Below are 9462 nucleotides of genomic sequence, written 5' to 3' on the forward strand. Positions count from 1 at the left end.
GGGGTCGACACAGTTTGATGGGGTCCCCCCACTATTACCTAGAAAAGGGGCGCCGTTCCACCTCGCTCCATAGCCTGTGACTGGGAATTGTTGCTTTGTTTCTGGCATCCGCAGACACAGGCATCAGAGTGTTTGTAACTATCCGTCCCACTAGCAGTGTCCCCTTTATTTGTTTGTGTGAGTGGCGCAAGAGAGGAACAGCGATCTTGACAAAATGAGCCCTTCTGTTGCTTAATACACTGTAAATGTGAAACACTTTGGGGCTTAGGGGCTGGATAAAGAACAACGTCAGGAAACAAACGCAAATTAAAAGCACATTTTATTTATTCGCTGAAAACTGTTTAAAAATGTAATTTCCAAATTCCACATATCTGTTTAAAAATATTTACACTTTCAGTCATTTCCACGTTTAGTTACAAACCGATAGTGGGAAAAACACGTGATGTTTAAAAACTTATACCAAAACCTTTTTACATTATTTTATGTTTCTTGTTTTTTGTTTTTAAAACAGGCCATCAACCTTTCATGTGAAAATTATTATAAGGGTCTGACATCACTTCTTGTGACATCACTACATGTGACGTCATTGTGATTTACGTATGATAATGGGCTCCTTCACTATTTTCCTTACTTGTGCCCTGTTTATTGGCATGACAGGGGTCTATAGGTATTACAAATAAATATATAAATTCACAGGTATTCAGCCCGTTTCTCTGGTGATGTCACACATTGACATGTATTCGGTTGCTTTTTCTATTTATAGGTGAATACAAATCACCTGCCGTTCCCCCTCCTTCCATTTCTCTTTCTTTTTCTCCCCTTTTCTTTGTCTCTCTCGCTCTCTTTATCTCACCCCCTCTCTATCTCCCGCACACTCCTGTTAGCTTTAGCTTCATGAATGTCACTGCCACTGTATTCATGCAACAAATCTTTCAGAACATTTGAGACCAAGGGACAATCTGTGTGGAAGAGGAGGTGCTGGGAGTGTGACTGATTGTCCTGGCACATATATGCTTTTGATGTGAGATTTCACTATTTCACCACATTCTTCAACCAGAGTCTGCTGCTTACAGTGGCTCAATTCTGGTCAAAAGTAGAGTTTGGCAAGGCACAAAATGAATAGGGAGAGCCAAGTCGGAGAGGAGCCACGGGTCACACTTTGTTATAAGGCCCGAGGCACGAGCTGATCCATCAACCGATAACAGTGTGTACAAGATGAAGCAAACGTTACTTAAAACAAGGTATATGCCCTTTTATATCTAAAAATAGGTTATTTCTTGAACACCTATGCTTCGCTTTAGTTCATTACATATACTGCAGTGGCATTTGTTAACAATAATACATACATATTATTATTATTATTATTATTATTATACAGCTTATAGAGCGCCTGGTTACTCCAACGGAGTGTCCCCACGCCAGAAAACTAAAACATACCCAACAGATGGACCAGAACCACCCACCCACCCTACGGCCAGAGCCCCCCAAGGAACAGCTACGGAAGGCCTATTGCCGGCCATCAGGGGGATATTGGAATACCACGTCTTAAGTTTTTTTCGAAACAAGGTCTCCGACGGGCACAGCCTTAAGTCAACAGGGAGGTTATTCCAGGCCTTCGCCGCAAGGAAGCCGAAGGAACTCCCACCAGCCCGAACCTTCCGAACCTTGGGCACAATCAACTTTGCCATGCCCAAGGACCTTAGGCAACGTGCAGGTCTATAGGCGGTGAAAAGGGGATTCAGAAAGCTAGAACCTTTCTTATTGAAGATCCTATTGCTGAAACACAATGCCTTAAAGATGACTCTGGCATGTATGGGAAGCCAATGTAATTTCCTCAGGGCCTCCCCCACCGAAGCCCGTCTAGGAATGTTCAAAATTAGGCATGCTGCAGCATTCTGAACCTTCTGCAGGATGTTCAGATTTTTTGTGGTCACCCCTAGGTACAGGATATTGCAGTAGTCTAGACGGGATGTAACAAGGGCCTGTATAATGGTATGTCTAGTGTCTAATGGGAGAAGATCCAATATTTTTCGCAGCATACTAAGAATGCCAAAACAGGCCCCAGCCACCGCTGATATCTGTTCGGAAAATGAAAGCGAGTCGCTGGATCATACTCCCAGGTTCTTGACCTTGGTCTTACGGGTCGGAGATGGTCCAAAGAGAGGGCGGCTTACCGACTATCATCACCTCCGTTTTACCCGCATTCAGCTGCAAACAGCTGAGCTTCATCCAATTAGCAAGCTCCCCCAGGCACTCCTTAAACTTGGCAGCCATTTCTGCCTCTTTTTGTTGCAGGGTGACAATCAACTGAGTGTCATCAGCATATGACACCAGTTTTACCCCTTGTCTCAACACAATATCTGCCAAGGGGCGCATATAGATATTAAATAGGGTAGGGCTGAGAACCAAACCCTGCGGCACCCCTTGCGACAGAGGACAGACTCTGGATTCAAAAGGAAACTGTAGAACCTGGAAGGATCTATTCTCCAGAAACTGTTTAATCCATCTCCATATCACTCCACCGACCCCGGACTCCCCCGGCAGTTCCAAAAGAAGGCCGTGGGAGACCGTGTCAAAAGTGGCACTCAGGTCAAGAAGGATCAAGGCAGTGGTTCTTCTCTCTTCGGCGGCAGTTTTTAAAGCCTCAGAACGAAGCAAGAAAAAGGGCCGACTCAGTACTATGTTGAGGTCTAAACCCTGACTGAGTTTCATAAAGTACTTGTCTCTGTTCCAGGAATAAGGACAGTTGACTGTTAAGATGCTTCTCCGCGATTTTAGCCACATAGGGTAGTAAAGATATAGGTCTAAGGTTTTCTGTGAGAGCAGGGTCTAGGGAGGGTTTCTTTAACAATGGTATCACCATGGCATGCTTCCAATTGCTAGGAACCTCACCTGAACTAAAAGACAAGTTCAGGAGCTTGGTGAGAACTGGAGCAATGACTTCTTTCCCTAGACTCACATATTTTGGGGGAATCGGGTCCAAGGGCGACCCAGATTGAACTGCCTCCATGAGTTAAGAACCTCAATTACTCCAGGTGGGTGAAAAACAAAACAGTTTTCACTTCCTACATCCTCAATTACAGGAGCCTGGATGTAATTCCTGCTACTTTAAGGGAAGGAAGCGTAAATTTGATCAATTTTGTTCATAAAAAAGTCTGCAACTTTATTACAATAATCAGTAGAGGCTGGCATTATAGCTGTCCCACAATCTAGAGAGAGCCGGTTCTTTCACTACATTGAAGATATTCTTGGCGGAATTTTTAGCTACTTCAATGTGCTCGGTATAAAGCTGCCTCGGTACTCGCCTGATGTGGTGGTGATACAACCTGAGAGCAGCCAAGTATAGCACCCTATTCCCATTAAGATAGTTCCCCTCCATCGGCGTTCGAGGTGCTTACAATCAGTTTTAAGGAGAGCTGGTTCCACCGAAAACCATTTTGCGGAAGGAGTTCTGCGGGTACTTTTAACTGGTTTCAGGGGTATAATAGAATCAACTGCCTCCTTGATCCAAAGAGATACTTGCCCCTCAGCTGTTTGTACTTCAGTCCCTAAAACTGGGATACTTGACTCCAGCGTGTCCCCAAAGGCAACCGCACTTAGCGCATCCAATTTCCGAACCATAAAAGGCGCAGAACGCTTTCCGGAACTGCAGGAGGCCTTTCTAGTGTTAGTGAGCATGAAAGGGAGGACAAAGTGGTCAGACCATACTATAGGCACAGGTAGCAGAGCTTCTACCTGGGCACTATTAGTAAACATGTTATCAAGCGTATGACCTTTATTGTGCGTACGGTTATTAACAAGGTGTTTTAGACCCATCGCCTGTAACCCTAGAATCAGCTCCTGAGATTCTCTGTTATCTTTATCTTCCAGATATAGATTCAGATCACCCAACAGAATAAAATTAGGATAATGGATACTATAAGGGGGCACTGTCTCTGCTAGATCATCAAGGAAGGCCCTTGCCGGGACAGGGGGTCTGTACAACAGAAGCCGTGCAATTGAGCTAGCATTATTTATAGCCAGACTAAAAAAAGCCGCTTCTCAGAGAAGTTTACCATCTCCAGAGCCCTGACAACATGTCCACTCTGGGTATGTTGGGTTTATAGGTTTTAATCCGACAAGTTAGCTGAAAGAACCGTTGTTAGTTCCAGTATTGTTCGGTGTTGCTTTTACAGGTAGTGTGATCAGGTGCGATTGAATGTTTTTCTTTGTATCGATTCCTCACCAAATAAAAATCAAGAATGTTTCTTTTCTTTTAGTCCACATTGTGCTCATCTCCCACTGTGTATCCTGGTGCATCATGTCGCTTTACAATGTGTACAGAAGTGAACAATCACTGGACACAAACACTTTTATAATCCTGCAAATACTGTTATCTGTTTTTCTGCTTTATCATCTGGTATTTAAAGGTCCCACATAATTCGAATTTTATCTTTTTCCGTAATTCATTCCTCTCACAATAACTGCACTGTTCTGCTCTTGTCTATGTCCTCAGATTGGTCAATATTATTTTTGATGTTCTTAAGTTCATTCGGGAGTCTCTGCATCTCTAGGATTATTTCCATGTGAGTTAAATGAAGGAGTGTATTCACTGAGGGCTGTGTGGATCGAAAATTGACAAAAGCCCTTCACACTTTCAGTGCCCTTCTATGTTTTCCCCCTGTGTGTTCGCTGATGACTTTGTAGCTCTGATAATCGACTAAAGCTCTTCACACATTCATTGCACTTGAATGGTTTTTCTCCTGTGTGAGTTCGCTGATGATACCTTAATGTTGAAGAGAAGTGAAAACTACTGTCACATTCACTACAATGATAGGGTTTTCCCCCCGTGTGTGTTCGCTGATGTGTTTGGAGGTTTGATAAGTTACTAAAGCACTTTGCACATTCACTGCACTTGAATGGTTTATCCCCCGTGTGTGTTCGCTGATGACTTTTTAGGTCTGATAACTGAATAAAGCACTTTGCACATTCACTGCACTTGAATGGTTTTTCCCCTGTGTGTTTTCGCTGATGAGTTTGGAGTTTTAATAAGTGACTAAAGCTCTTTACACATTCACTGCACTTGAATGGTTTTTCCCCTGTGTGTGTTCGCTGATGATTTTGTAGGTGTGATGACTTACTGAAGCACTTTGCACGTTCACTGCACTTGAATGGCTTTTCCCCTGTGTGTGTTCGCTGATGTATTTGCAGTTCTAATAACCTATGAAAGCTCTTGACACATTCACTGCACTTGAATGGCTTTTCCCCTGTGTGTATTCGCTGATGTGTTTGGAGGTTTGATAACTGAGTAAAGCACTTTGCACATTCACTGCACTTTAATGGCTATTCCCCTGTGTGTGTTTGCTGATGAATCCTTAATGTTGAGTATCGACTAAAAATGCTTTCACATTCATTGCAATGGTATGGTTTTTCCCCTGTGTGTGTTCGATGTTGTGTTTGTAGATTTTCTAATTGACTAAAGCTCTTCCCACATTCACTGCATTTAAATGGCTTTTCTCCTGTGTGTGTTCACTGATGATTTTGTAGGTGTGATATCTTACTGAAGCACTTTGCACATTCACTGCACTTGAATGGTTTTTCTCTTGTGTGTGTTCGCTGATGTTTCCTTAATACTGAAGAGAAGCGAAAACTACTGTCACATTCACTGCAATTATAGGGTTTTTCCCCTGTGTGTGTTCGCTGATGTCTTTGGACGTTTGATAAGTGACTAAAGCTCTTCCCACATTCATTGCACTTGAATGTTTTTTCTCCTGTGTGAGGTTGCTGATGATACCTTAATGTTGAAGAGAAGTGAAAACTACTGCCACATTCACTACAATGATAGGGTTTTCCCCCCGTGTGTGTTCGCTGATGTGTTTGGAGGTTTGATAAGTGACTAAAGCACTTTGCACATTCACTGCACTTGAATGGCTATTCCCCTGTGTGTGTTCGCTGATGAATCCTTAACCCCTTGAGTGCCCATGACGAGATGGTCTCGTCATGGGCCGCGGTTGCGCTGTGCCCATGACGAGACTATCTCGTCATGAGCCCCGCCCGCTAATGAAACGCCCGGCACAGGGCGTGGAAAGGGCGGGGCACTCAAGGGGTTAATGCTGAGTAACGACTAAAAATGCTTTCACATTCATTGCAATGGTATGGTTTTTCCCTTGTCTGTGTTCGATGATGTGTTTGTAGATTTTCTAATTGACTATAGCTCTTCCCACATTCACAGCATTTAAATGGCTTTTCTCCTGTGTGTGTTCGCTGATGATTTTGTAGGTATGATGACTTACTAAAGCACTTTGCACATTCACTGCACTTGAATGGTTTTTCTCCTGTGTGTGTTCGCTGATGATTTTGTAGGTGTGATGACTTACTGAAGCACTTTGCACATTCACTGCACTTGAATGGTTTTTCTCCTGTGTGTGTTCGCTGATGATTCCTTAATACTGAAGAGAAGCGAAAACTACTGTCACATTCACTGCAATGATAGGGTTTTTCTCCTGTGTGAGTTCGCTGATGATTCCTTAATGCTGAAGAGCTGTGAAAACTACTGTCACATTCACTACAATTATAGGGTTTTTCCCCCGTGTGTGTTCGCTGATGTCTATTTAGGTCTGATAACTGACTAAAGCACTTTGCACATTCACTGCACTTGAATGGTTTTTCCCCGGTGTGTGTTCGCTGATGACTTTGAAGGTGTGATAATCGACTAAAGCTCTTCACACATTCACTGCACTTGAATGGCTTTTCCCCTGTGTGTGTTCGCTGATGTCTTTGAAGGTTTGATAACTCACTAAAGCTCTTCCCACATTCATTGCACTTGAATGTTTTTTCTCCTGTGTGAGTTCGCTGGTGTCTTTGTAGGTTTGATAATCGACTAAAGCTCTTCCCACATTCATTGCACTTGAATGGCTTTTCCCCTCTGTGTGTTCGCTGATGGGTTTGGAGGTTTGATAAGTGACTAAAGCTCTTCACACATTCACTGCCCTTCAATGGCTTTTCCCCTGTGTGTGTTCGCTGATGACTTTGAAGGCTTGATAACTCACTAAAGCTTTTCCCACATTCATTGCACTTGAATGTTTTTTCTCCTGTGTGAGTTCGCTGATGATACCTTAATGCTGAAGAGTCGTGAAAACTACTGTCACATTCACTACAATTATAGGGTTTTTCCTCCGTGTGTGTTCGCTGATGACATTTTAGGTCTGATAACCGACCAAAGCTCTGCACACATTCACTACAGTTGAATGGCTTTTCCCCTGTGTGTGTTTGGTGATGTCTTTGAAGGTATGATAACTGACTAAAGCACTTTGCACATTCACTGCACTTGAATGGTTTTTCCCCTGTGTGTGTTCGCTGATGAGTTTGGAGGTTTAATAAGTGACTAAAGCTCTTTACACATTCACTGCACTTGAATGGTTTTTCCCCCGTGTGTGTTCGCTGATGACTTTTTAGGTCTGATAACTGACTAAAGCACTTTGCACATTCACTGCACTTGAATGGTTTTTCCCCTGTGTGTGTTCGCTGATGAGTTTGGAGGTTTAATAAGTGACTAAAGCTCTTTACACATTCACTGCACTGGAATGGTTTTTCCCCCGTGTGTGTTCGCTGATGACTTTTTAGGCCTGATAACCTACTAAAGCACTTTGCACATTCACTGCACTTGAATGGTTTTTCCCCTGTGTGTGTTCGCTGATGAGTTTGGAGGTGTATTAAGTAACTAAAGCTCTTTACACATTCACTGCACTTGAATGGTGTATCCCCCGTGTGTGTTCGCTGATGACTTTTTAGGTCTGATAACTGACTAAAGCACTTTGCACATTCACTGCACTTGAATGGTTTTTCCCCTGTGTGTTTTCGCTGATGAGTTTGGAGTTTTAATAAGTGACTAAAGCTCTTTACACAGTCACTGCACTTGAATGGTTTTTCCCCTGTGTGTGTTCGCTGATGATTTTGTAGGTGTGATGACTTACTGAAGCACTTTGCACATTCACTGCACTTGAATGGCTTTTCCCCTGTGTGTGTTCGCTGGTGTATTTGCAGTTCTGATAACCTATGAAAGCTCTTGACACATTCACTGCACTTGAATGGCTTTTCCCCTGTGTGTGTATGCTGGTGTCTTTGTAGTTCTGATAACCTGCTAAAGCTCTTGACACATTCACTGCACTTGAATGGCTTTTCCCCTGTGTGCATTCGCTGATGTGTTTGGAGGTTTGATAACTGAGTAAAGCACTTTGCACATTCACTGCACTTGAATGGTTTTTCCCCAGTGTGTGTTCGCTGATGTGTTTTGAGGCTTGATAACCTACTAAAGCTCTTTACACATTCACTGCACTTGAATAGTTTTTGTCCTGTGTATGTTTGCTGATGAAGCTTGAGTAGTGATGACAAACTAAAGCTCTTGCTGCATGTGTATGATTCTTCTTTCTTGGTTAGTGTCTGTGGGTCGGGTATATATTTGTCTACATCCCATGACTGTATTTCCTGATGGGCCAACATGGCTGATAAAGCACTCGTGTTTTTCTCACACACTTTATATGCGTGCCGTATTTTGCATGTTTGATTTTTGTTTTAACAATAAAATGCAATAGCTACCAAACATTTGCCACACTCCTAATACGTAGAAGGTGTCTTTGTAGGCGATTGTGCCTTTAGATTGGATTATGACTATGCACGCTTGCGGGTAAAGATGTATCTTCCTTCTGGCCGGTGCAAATTGGGACAGTCTGTTGTATTGTAGATAGAAGAACTCCTCTTTCCCTTACCCGTCAGTTGTCTGGCTCTGCTCTGTTGTGCTTTTCTCTAGTTGCTGTGGTTTGGCCTGAAAGAGTTTACAATTCACCCAGAGCACAGTATGATGGCTTTTCATCATTTCAGAAAACAGAGCACTACGGTCATCACATCATACCGATCCCATGATCAAAGCTGGTGTTGGACACTTGTTTATACAGGAGGCGGTTTGTTATTGTTGTTGCCTTAATTTTCCTAAGGTCATTTCTTCATCTTGTGGCGTGGAGGTGCACAGCTCAGCCTCTCACAATCACTGAACTGCCCTCGATGCTTCATCCGGGATCTGTCAGTTTGTGTGCAGGTTCCTCTGTCGCCGACTGCGCTGATGTTTTCCTGAATACTGTAGCTCATTATTTCTGCTATTATTGAAGATTTACAGCATAAGCTTCGTTATTGATGGTCATTTCATACATTCAAGGCTTGTTTTCTGTTGGATGTAAAGATATTTAAAATTACTAAATTTAAACATAATGGAATGAGAATTCACAATGTTTAACTGGTTGTAAAAGACATTTCGGGGGAGATTTACCAAATCTCCACGCAATGCAGCACAGCCCACCCCCCCCGTCCACGCGAGGCTGCGCTGCGTTGCACGACAGGGAGGGAGCAGGAGAGCACCCTATTTTCAAAGATATGGCTCTCGCCTTCCCTTTCCCTTGTGCCGGCGCTGATTACAGAGGCCCTGAGCCATGC

At 43.2% G+C, this 9462-nt stretch overlaps 2 pseudogenes; both read right to left on the bottom strand.

Moving 5' to 3' along the window:
- Nucleotides 1-318: 318 nt before the first annotated feature.
- Nucleotides 319-6373, bottom strand: LOC146839170 (uncharacterized; annotated as a pseudogene).
- A 318-nt stretch (nt 6374-6691) lies between these two features.
- LOC146839171 (uncharacterized) lies at nt 6692-9152 on the bottom strand (annotated as a pseudogene).
- Nucleotides 9153-9462: the final 310 nt, after the last annotated feature.

This window comes from Triturus cristatus, chromosome 4_2, assembly GCF_964204655.1.
Source record: "Triturus cristatus chromosome 4_2, aTriCri1.1, whole genome shotgun sequence".
Classification (NCBI taxonomy): domain Eukaryota; kingdom Metazoa; phylum Chordata; class Amphibia; order Caudata; family Salamandridae; genus Triturus; species Triturus cristatus.